The sequence below is a fragment of the Salmo salar genome, chromosome 11 (genome assembly GCF_965601325.2).
Source record: "Salmo salar chromosome 11, fSalSal1, whole genome shotgun sequence".
Classification (NCBI taxonomy): Eukaryota; Metazoa; Chordata; class Actinopteri; order Salmoniformes; family Salmonidae; genus Salmo; species Salmo salar.
Genome location: NC_138301.1, coordinates 52,821,266 through 52,832,500, shown reverse-complemented (window position 1 = coordinate 52,832,500; position 11,235 = coordinate 52,821,266). Strand labels below are relative to the sequence as shown.

Here is an 11,235-nt window from a genome sequence, read left to right as displayed (position 1 = left end):
ATCATGCTGCGCCTTGGTCCATCTATCCACACGAACGTGACACCTGTATGCCAAATAGAATCAAATGCTTTTTGGAAGTCAATAAAGCAAGCATATATTTTGGTTGTCATGTTTATCTATCAGGGTGTGTAGGGTGTAAATATGATCAGTCGTGCGATGTTTTGGTATAAATCCAATTAGGCTTTTAGTCAAGACATTGTGCTTATTAAGGAAGTTTAGAACTCTTACATTTATAATACTACAGAAACCCTTCCCCAGGTTACTATTCACACAAATGCCTCTGTAATTGTTGGGGTCAAATTTGTCTCTGTTCTTAAAGATTGGGGTTATGAGTCCTTGATTCCAGATGTCAGGGAAATAACCTCTTTCTCTCTCTCTCTCTCTCTCTCTCTCTGGTTTAACCTCTCACCATTACCAATATCAGGGGAGGTTAGCATGACCTGGGGGTATGATCTAACCTCTCACAATTACCAATAACAGGGGAGGTTAACATGTCTTGGGGGTATGATCTAACCTCTCACCATTACCAATAACAGGGGAGGTTAACATGTCTTGGGGGTATGGTCTAACCTATCACCATTACCAATAACAGGGGAGGTTAGCATGTCTTGGGGGTATGATCTAACCTCTCACCATTACCAATAACAGGGGAGGTTAACATGTCTTGGGGGTATGATCTCTAACCTCTCACATTTACCAATAACAGGGGAGGTTAGCATGTCTTGGGGGTATGGTCTCTAACCTCTCACCATTACCAATAACAGGGGAGGTTAACATGTCTTGGGGGTATGGTCTAACCTCTCACCATTACCAATAACAGGGGAGGTTAGCATGTCTTGGGGGTATGGTCTAACCTCTCACCATTACCAATAACAGGGGAGGTTAGCATGTCTTGGGGGTATGGTCTCTAACCTCTCACCATTACCAATAACAGGGGAGGTTAACATGTCTTGGGGGTATGGTCTAACCTCTCACCATTACCAATAACAGGGGAGGTTAACATGTCTTGGGGTTATGGTCTAACCTCTCACCATTACCAATAACAGGGGAGGTTAGCATGTCTTGGGGGTATGGTCTAACCTTTCACCATTACCAATAACAGGGGAGGTTAGCATGTCTTGGGGGTATGATCTCTAACCTCTCACCATTACCAATAACAGGAGAGGTTAGCATGTCTTGAGGGTATGGTCTCTAACCTCTCACCATTACCAATAACAGGGGAGGTTAACATGTCTTGGGGGTATGGTCTCTAACCTCTCACCATTACCAATAACAGGGGAGGTTAGCATGTCTTGGGGGTATGATCTAACCTCTCACCATTACCAATAACAGGGGAGGTTAATATGTCTTGGGGGTATGGTCTAACCTCTCACCATTACCAATAACAGGGGAGGTTAGCATGTCTTGGGGGTATGGTCTCTATCTCTCACCATTACCAATAACAGGGGAGGTTAACATGTCTTGGGGGTATGGTCTAACCTCTCACCATTACCAATAACAGGGGAGGTTAGCATGTCTTGGGGGTATGGTCTAACCTCTCACCATTACCAATAACAGGGGAGGTTAACATGTCTTGGGGGTATGGTCTAACCTCTCACCATTACCAATAACAGGGGAGGTTAGCATGTCTTTGGGTTATGGTCTCTAACATCTCACCATTACCAATAACAGGGGAGGTTAACATGTCTTGGGGGTATGGTCTAACCTCTCACCATTACCAATAACAGGGGAGGTTAACATGTCTTGGGGGTATGGTCTCTAACCTCTCACCATTACCAATAACAGGGGAGGTTAACATGTCTTGGGGGTATGGTCTAACCTCTCACCATTACCAATAACAGGGGAGGTTAACATGTCTTGGGGGTATGGTCTAACCTCTCACCATTACCAATAACAGGGGAGGTTAGCATGTCTTGGGGGTATGGTCTAACCTCTCACCATTACCAATAACAGGGGAGGTAAGCATGTCTTGGGGGTATAGTCTAACCTCTCACCATTACCAATAACAGGGGAGGTTAACATGTCTTGGGGGTATGGTCTCTAACCTCTCACCATTACCAATAACAGGGGAGGTTAACATGTCTTGGGGGTATGGTCTAATCTCTCACCATTACCATTAACAGGGGAGGTTAGCATGTCTTGGGGTTATGGTCTCTAACCTCTCACCATTACCAATAACAGGGGAGGTTAACATGTCTTGGGGGTATGGTCTAACCTCTCACCATTACCAATAACAGGGGAGGTTAACATGTCTTGGGGGTATGGTCTAATCTCTCACCATTACCAATAACAGGGGAGGTTAGCATGTCTTGGGGGTATGATCTCTAACCTCTCACCATTACCAATAACAGGGGAGGTTAACATGTCTTGGGGGTATGGTCTCTAACCTCTCACCATTACCAATAACAGGGGAGTTTAACATGTCTTGGGGGTATGGTCTCTAACCTCTCACCATTACCAATAACAGGGGAGGTTAACATGTCTTGGGGGTATAGTCTAACCTCTCACCATTACCAATAACAGGGGAGGTTAGCATGTCGTGGCAGTATGATCTTTGTTCCTCTGTAACTTTATAGACTAGATAGATAAAGTGGTTTCATTTCTGAACAGTAAAACAGCTACAGTGGGGGGGAAAAGTATTTGATCCCCTGCTGATTTTGTTCGTTTGCCCACTGACAAAGAAAGGATCAGTCTATCATTTTAATGGTAAGTTTATTTGAACAGTGAGAGACAGAATAACAACAAAAAAATCTTGTAAATTGATTTGCATTTTAATGAAGGAAATAAGTATTTGACCCCCTCTCAATCAGAAAGATTTCTGGCTCCCAGGTGTCTTTTATATAGGTAGCGAGCTGAGATTAGGAGCACACTCTTAAAGGGAGTGCTCCTAACCGCAGCTTGTTACCTGTAAAAAAGACACCTGTCCACAGAAGCAATCAATCAATCAGATTCCAAACTCTCCACCATGGCCAAGACCAAAGAGCTCTCCAAGGATGTCAGGGACAAGATTGTAGACCTACACAAGGCTGGAATGGGCTACAAGACCATCGCCAAGCAGCTTGGTGAGAAGGTGACAACATTTGGTGCGATTATTCGCAAATGGAAGAAACACAAAAGAACTGTCAATCTCCCTCGGCCTGGGGCTCCATGCAAGATCTCACCTCGTGGAGTTGCAATGATCATGAGAACGGTGAGGAATCAGCCCAGAACTACACGGGAGGATCTTGTCAATGATCTCAAGGCAGCTGGGACCATAGTCACCAAGAAAACAATTGGTAACACATTACGCCGTGAAGGACTGAAATCCTGCAGCGCCCACAAGGTCCACCTGCTCAAGAATACATATACATGCCCGTCTGAAATTTGCCAATGAACATCTGAATGACTCAGAGGACAACTGGTGAAAGTGTTGTGGTCAGATGAGACCAAAATGGAGCTCTTTGACATCGACTCAACTCGCCGCGTTTGGAGGAGGAGGAATGCTGCCTATCTGCCCCAAGAACACCATCTCCACCGTCAAACATGGAGGTGGAAACATTATGCTTTGGGGGTGTTTTTCTGCTAAGGGGACAGGACAACTTCACCGCATCAAAGGGACGATGGACGGAGCCATGTACCGTCAAATCTTGGGTGAGAACCTCCTTCCCTCAGCCAGGGCATTGAAAATGGGTCGTGGATGGGTATTCCAGCATGACAATGACCCAAAACACACGGCCAAGACAACAAAGGAGTGGCTCAAGAAGAAGCACATTAAGGTCCTGGAGTGGCCACGTGTAACGCCCTGGCCATAGAGAGGGGTTTTTGTTCTTTATTTTGGTTAGGCCAGGGTGTTACATTGGGTGGGCGTTCTATGTTCCTTTTTCTATGTTTTTGTATTTCTTTGTTTTGGGCCGTGTGTGGCTCCCAATCAGGCACAGCTGAAGCTCGTTGTTGCTGATTGGGAGTCACACATAAGGAGCATGTTTTTCCTTTGGGTTTTGTGGGTAATTGTTTTCTGTTTAGTTTTGTACCTAGCAGAACTGTTTGGCTGTCGTTCATTTTCGTGTTTTGTTTGAAGTGTTTCTATTAATTAAATATTGACTATGAACACATCCTCTGCTGCGTATTGGTCCACCTTTTCCGACGATGACTTCTCTGTTTCATCTGACGACGAAGACAGCCGTTACAGAATTACCCACCAACAACGGACCAAGCAGCGGAGGAAGGAGAAGCGCCAGGAGAGGAGCGTTCAGGATGTGTGGACTTGGGAGGAAATCCTGGACGGGAAAGGACCATGGGCTCAAGCTGGGGATTATCGCCGCCCGCAGTGGGAGATCGAGGCGGCGAGAGTTGAGAGGCGCTGGTACGAGGCAAGGGAGCGCAGCAGACACGAGAGTAAGCCCCCCCAAAAATTTTGGGGGGCACACCGGGAGATTGGCGGAGTCAGGCGGTAGACCTGAGCCTACTCCCCGTGCTTACCGGAAGCAGCGTGGTACTGGTAAGACACCGTGTTATGCTGTGGAGCGCACGGTGTCCCCAGTGCGCGTGCATAGCCCGGTGCGTAACATACCAGCCCCCCGCAAGTGCCATGCGAGTGCAGGCATCGAGCCAGGGAGGATGGTGCCAGCTCAGCGCGTCTGGTCTCCAGTGCGCCTCCTCGGTCCAGGTTATCCTGCGCCGGCGTTGCGTACTGTGTCTCCAGAGCGCTGGGATGGTCCAGTTCGCCCAATGCCTGCTCTCCGCCCGTGCCAGGCTAAAGTGGGCATTCTGCCTGGAGAAATCATGTCGAGCGTACATACCAGAACTCCAGTGCTCCCCCACAGCCCGGTTTATCCTGTGCCTCCTCCTCGGTCCAGGCCTCCAGTGGGTCTCCCCATCCTGGTCCGTCCTGTGCCTCCTCCTAGGTCCAGGCCACCAGTGGGTCTCACCTTCCTGGTCCGTCCTGTGCCTCCTCCTAGGTCCAGGCCACCAGTGGGTCTCCCCATCCTGGTCTGTCCTGTACCTCCTCCTAGGACCAGGCCACCAGTGGGTCTCCCCATCCTGGTCCGTCCTGTGCCACCTCCCAGGACTAGGCCTCCAGTGGGTCTCGCCAGTCCGGAGCCGCCAGAGCTGCCCGCCAGTCCGGAGCCGCCAGAGCTGCCCGCCAGTCTGGAGCCGCCAGAGCCGCCCGCCAGTCCGGAGCCGCCAGAGCCGCCCGCCAGTCAGGAGCCGTCAGAGCCGCCCGCCAGTCAGGAGCCGCCAGAGCCGCCCGCCTGTCCGGAGCCGCCCGCCTGTCCGGAGCCGCCAGAGACGCCCGCCTGTCCAGAGCAGTCAGAGCCGCCCGCCAGCCCGGTGAGTCCTGTGCCTACGCCTAGGGCCAGGCCTTTTTCATGTCTCCCCAGCCTGGTGAGTCCTGTGCCTGTGCCCAGGGCCAGGCCTCCTTCATGTCTCCCCAGCCTGGTGAATCCTGGGCCAGAGCCTCCAGAGCCACCAGAGCCGCCCGCCAGCCCGGAGCCGCCGGAGCCGCCAGAGCCGCCCGCCAGACTGGTGAGTCCTGTGCCTGCGCCCAGGGCCAGGCCTCCTTCATATCTCCCCAGCCTGGTGAATCCTGGGTCAGTGCCGCCGGAGCCACCAGGGTCACCCGCCAGCCGGGCGCAGCCATCGACGCCCGCCAGCCGGGCGCAGCCATCGCCGCCCACCAGCCGGGCGCAGCCATCACCGCCAGCCGGGCGCAACCATCGCCGCCCGCCAGCCGGGCGCAGCCATCGCCGCCCGCCAGCCGGGCGCAACCAGGGCCGCCCTCCAGCCGGGCGCAGTCAGGGTCGCCCTCCAGACCTTCGGCGTGGCCAGGTGCGCCACCTAAGAGGGCGACGCCAAGGGTGGAGCAGAGGCCACGTCCTGCACCTGAGCCGCCACCGTAAGAAGGCCCACCCGGACCCTCCCCTTCAGTGTCAGGTTTTGCGGCCGGAGTCCGCACCTTGGGGGGGGGGGGGGGGTACTGTAACGCCCTGGCCATAGAGAGGGGTTTTTGTTCTTTATTTTGGTTCTATGTTCCTTTTTCTATGTTTTTGTATTTCTTTGTTTTGGGCCGTGTGTGGCTCCCAATCAGGCACAGCTGAAGCTTGTTGTTGTTGATTGGGAGTCACACATAAGGAGCATGTTTTTCCTTTGGGTTTTGTGGGTAATTGTTTTCTGTTTAGTGTGTTCCTTACAGAACTGTTGCTAGTCGTTTTTTGGTATCTTTTGTATAGTGTTCGTTGATCATTAAAACCTTTTATGATGAACACTAACTCCGCTGCACCTTGGTCTCTCTCTCACGACAGCCCTTACACCTAGCCAGTCTCCAGACCTTAATCCCATAGAAAATCTGTGGAGGGAGCTGAACGTTCGAGTTGCCAAACGTCAGCCTTGAAACCTTAATGACTTGGAGAAGATCTGCAAAGAGGAGTGGGACAAAATACCTCCTGAGATGTGTGCAAACCTGGTGGCCAACTACAAGAAACGTCTGACCTCTGTGATTGCCAACAAGGGTTTTGCCACCAAGTACTAAGTCATGTTTTGCAGAGGGGTCAAATACTTATTTCCCTCATTAAAATGTAAATCATTTTCTAACATTTTTGACATGCGTTTTTCTGGATTTTTTGGTTGTTATTTTGTCTCTCACTGTTCAAATAAACCTACCATTAAAATTATAGACTGATCTTTTCTTTGTAAGTGGGCAAACGTACAAAATCAGCAGGGGATCAAATACCTTTTTCCCCCACTGTATATATGAAAATACCGTCAAATAAAAGATGCCATTCAGTTCTCTCACCTCATATAGAACAATTGATCTCAAATCCCAAAATGCTGGAGTATAGAGCCAAATTAAATGTTTTGGCTTTACTGTCCAAATAAATATGTAGGGGAGTGTATATCACAATCACAAAGGGAATAGTTGCTGTTTGACATACCATTTTTCTCTAAATGTTTCAAGAGTGAATTCAGATCCATTTATTATCGTTCTCAAACGATCCTTACCTCTGTTTGTATCCTCAGTCAACCTCCCAGCCAGCGGTTATCTCCCATTAGCATCTGTAACCACAGACAGACTTCAGACTGAGATACAGACCAACTGAGATCACACTTACCAAGACCCTGAGTACAAACTCACAGACACTTCCTTATAGTGACTGTCACTTCCTTATTTTTTTTATTTTTTTTATTCCAGCTTTATTTAACCAGGTAGGCAAGTTGAGAACAAGTTCTCATTTACAACTGCGACCTGGCCAAGATAAAGCAAAGCAGTTCGACACATAAAACAACACAGAGTTACACATGGAGTAAAACAAACATACAGTCAATAATACAGTAGAAAAATAAGTCTATATACAATATGAGCAAATGAGGTGAGATAAGAGAGGTAAAGGCAATAAATAGGCCATGGTGGCGAAGTAAATACAATATAGCAATTAAAACAATGGAATGGTAGACTTGACAGTAGATGAGTGTGCAAAGTAGACATACTGGGGTGCAAAGGAGCAAAATAAATAAATAAATACAGTAGGGAAAGTGGTAGTTGTTTGGGCTTTTTATAGATGGGCTATTTACAGGTGCAGTGATCTGTGAGCTGCTCTGACAGCTGGTGCTTAAAGCTAATGAGGGAGATAAGTGTTTCCAGTTTCAGAGATTTTTGTAGTTCGTTCCAGTCATTGGCAGCAGAGAACTGGAAGGAGAGGCGGCCAAAGGAGGAATTGGCTTTGGGGGTGACAGGAGAGATATACCTGCTGGAACGCATGCTATGGGTGGGTGCTGCTATGGTGACCAGTGAGCTGAGATAAGGCGGGACTTTACCTAGCAGGGTCTTGTAGATGACCTGGAGCCAGTGGGTTTGGCAACGAGTATGAAGCGAGGGCCAGCCAACGAGAGCGTACAGGTTGCAGTGGTGGGTAGTATATGGGGCTTTGGTGACAAAAAGGATGGCACTGTGATAGACTGCATCCAATTTGTTGAGTAGGGTGTTGGAGGCTATTTTGTAAATGACATCGCCAAAGTCGAGGATCGGTAAGATGGTCAGTTTTACGAGGGTATGTTTGGCAGCATGAGTGAAGGATGCTTTGTTGCAAAATAGGAAGCCAATTCTAGATTTAACTTTGGATTGGAGATGTTTTATGTGAGTCTGGAAGGAGAGTTTACAGTCTAACCAGACACCTATGCATTTGTAGTTGTCCACATATTCTAAGTCAGAACCATCCAAAGTAGTGATGCTGGACGGGCGGGCGGGTCAGGCAGCGATCGGTTGAAGAGCATGCATTTAGTTTTAGTTGTATTTAAGAGCAGTTGGAGGCCACGGAAGGAGAGTTGTATGGCATTGAAGCTTGTCTGGAGGGCTGTTAACACAGTGTCCAAAGAAGGGCCAGAAGTATACAGAATGGTATCGTCTGCGTAGAGGTGGATTAGAGACTCACCAGCAGCAAGAGCGACATCATTGATATATACAGAGAAGAGAGTCGGGCCACTCTGGCAGTTCCGGGCAGACGGGCCAGACGGGCCACTCGGGCAGATCCGGGCAGACGGGCCACTCGGGCAGATCCGGGCAGACGGGCCACTCGGGCATCTCCTGGCAGACGGGCCACTCTGGCATCTCCGGGCAGACGGGCCACTCTGGCGGCTCCTGACTAGCAGGCGGCTTTGGCGGCTCCTGACTGGCGGGCGGCTCTGGCGACTCCTGACTGGCGGGCGGCTCTGGCGACTCCTGACTGGCGGGCGGCTCTGGCGACTCCTGACTGGCGGGCGGCTCTGGCGACTCCTGACTGGCGGGCAGCTCTGGCGACTCCTGACTGGCGGGCATCTCTGGCGACTTACGACTGGCGGGCAGCTCTGGCGACTTACGACTGGCGGGCAGCTCTGGCGACTCTTGACTGGCGGGCAGCTCTGGCGACTTACGACTGGCGGGCAGCTCTGGCGACTTACGACTGGCGGGCACCTCTGGCGACTTACGACTGGCGGGCAGCTCTGGCGACTTACGACTGGCGGGCAGCTCTGGCGACTCTTGACTGGCGGGCAGCTCTGGCGACTTACGACTGGCGGGCAGCTCTGGCGACTTACGACTGGCGGGCACCTCTGGGGACTTACGACTGGCGGGCAGCTCTGGCGACTTACGACTGGCGGGCAGCTCTGGCGACTTACGACTGGCGGGCAGCTCTGGCGACTTACGACTGGTGGGCAGCTCTGGTGACTCTTGACTGGCGGGCAGCTCTGGTGACTCTTGACTGGCGGGCAGCTCTGGTGACTCTTGACTGGCGAGGCTGGGCTTATGCACTAGACGCCTGATGCGTGGGGCTGGTACCAGATGTGCCAGCCTGGAGACACGCACCTCAGGGCTAGTGCGGGGAGCTGGCCTGGGGCTCCATCCTTGCCCCGCCAAACAGCCCTTGTGCCCCCCCCTAAAAAATTATTGGGACTGCCTCTCGGGTTCCCTTAGCTCCCTTAACTTGTCCTCCCAGGTCCATCCTTCCTCCTCGTTCGTCCGCTGCTTGGTCCTTTGGTGGTGGGTAGTTCTGTCACAGAAAATGTCGTAGTCCTCACAGAAAATGTCGTATGGGAGAGAATAGGACCAAGGCGCAGCAGGTTTGTGGATACTCATGCTTTTAATGGTAAAACGAAAGGGCATCCACAGGAAAAACAAAATAATAGACAGTACTCACGACACGAACAGTTTTGCAGACTCACAAACGCAGTACAAAAACAAGTACCCACAAAACCAAGTGACAAACATACTCCTACATATATGACTCCCAATCAGGAACAACGATCCCCAGCTGTTCCTGATCAGGAGTCACAAGACCAACACAGAACATTCACACACACAAGACTGCCACGTCCTGACCCCAAAACTACTACAACAGCTCCATCTGCTGGTCAGGACGTGACATTGGTGAACCAGTCGAGGCAATCATTTGAGAAACCAAGGCTGTTGAGTCTGCCAATGAGGATGTGGTGATTGACAGAGTCGAAAGCCTTGGCCAGGTCAATGAATACGGCTGCACAGTACTGTTTCTTATTGATGGTGGTTAAGATATCGTTTAGGACCTTGAGCGTGGCTGAAGTGCACCCATGACCAGCTCTGAAACCAGATTGCATAGTGGAGAAGGTAGGGTGGGATTCTAAATGGTCGGTGATCTGTTTGTTAACTTGGCTTTCGAAGACCTTAGAAAGGCAGGGTAGGATAGATATAGGTCTGTAGCAATTTGGGTCAAGAGTGTCTCCCCCTTTGAAGAGGGGGATGACCGCAGCTGCTTTCCAATCTTTGGGAATCTCAGACGACACGAAAGAGAGGTTGAACAGGCTAGTAATAGGGGTTGCAACAATTTCGGCAGATACTTTTAGAAAGAAAGGGTCCAGATTGTCTAGCCCGGCTGATTTGTGGGGGTCCAGATTTTGCAGCTCTTTCAGAACATCAGCTGACTGGATTTGGGAGAAGGAGAAATGGGGAAGGCTTGGGCGAGTTGCTGTGGGGATGCAGTGCTGTTGACCGGGGTAGGGGTGGCCAGGTGGAAAGCATGGCCAGCCGTAGAAAAATGCTTATTGAAATTCTCAATTATCGCGGATTTATCGGTGGTGACAGAGTTTCCTATCCTCAGTGCAGTGGGCAGCTGGGAGGAGGTGCTCTTATTCTCCATGGACTTTACAATGTCCCAGAACTTTTTAGAGTTTGTGTTGCAGGAAGAAAATTTCTGCTTGAAAAAGCTAGCCTTGGCTTTTCTAACTGCTTGTGTATATTGGTTTCTAACTTCCCTAAAAAGTTGCATTTCACTTATAGTGACAGATTCATCCTTATAGTGACTGACACATCCTTATAGTGATAGATACACAGAACCAGACCCAGAGAGAGTCAGGGGGTCAGAGAGAGACCCAGACACACAGAACCAGACCCAGAGAGAGTCAGGGGGTCAGAGAGAGACCCAGACCCAGAGAGGGTCAGGGGGTCAGAGAGAGACCCAGACCCAGAGAGAGACCCAGACCCAGAGAGAGACCCAGACACAGAGAGAGTCAGGGGGTCAGAGAGAGACCCAGACCCAGAGAGAGTCCCAGACCCAGAGAGAGAACCAGACACAGAGAGAGTCAGGGGGTCAGAGAGAGACCCAGACCCAGAGAGAGTCAGGGGGTCAGAGAGAGACCCAGATACACAGAACCAGACCCAGAGATAGTCAGGGGGTCAGAGAGAGACCCAGACCCAGAGAGAGACCCAGACCCAGAGAGAGACCCAGACACAGAGAGAGTCAGGGGTTCAGAGAG

General features: G+C 50.6%; 1 protein-coding gene across 1 annotated transcript in view; it reads right to left on the bottom strand.

The window, feature by feature from the left end:
- The window catches only part of LOC106590762 (beta-1,3-galactosyltransferase 1), a 16,641-nt gene extending 9,374 nt beyond the window's left edge, over nucleotides 1–7,267 (bottom strand). Inside the window, exon 1 of the mRNA XM_045711714.2 lies at nucleotides 6,979–7,267. The gene's annotated coding sequence lies outside the window, so the exon portion shown is untranslated. The remainder of the gene's footprint in view (nucleotides 1–6,978) is intronic.
- Between the last annotated feature and the right edge of the window lie 3,968 nt (nucleotides 7,268–11,235).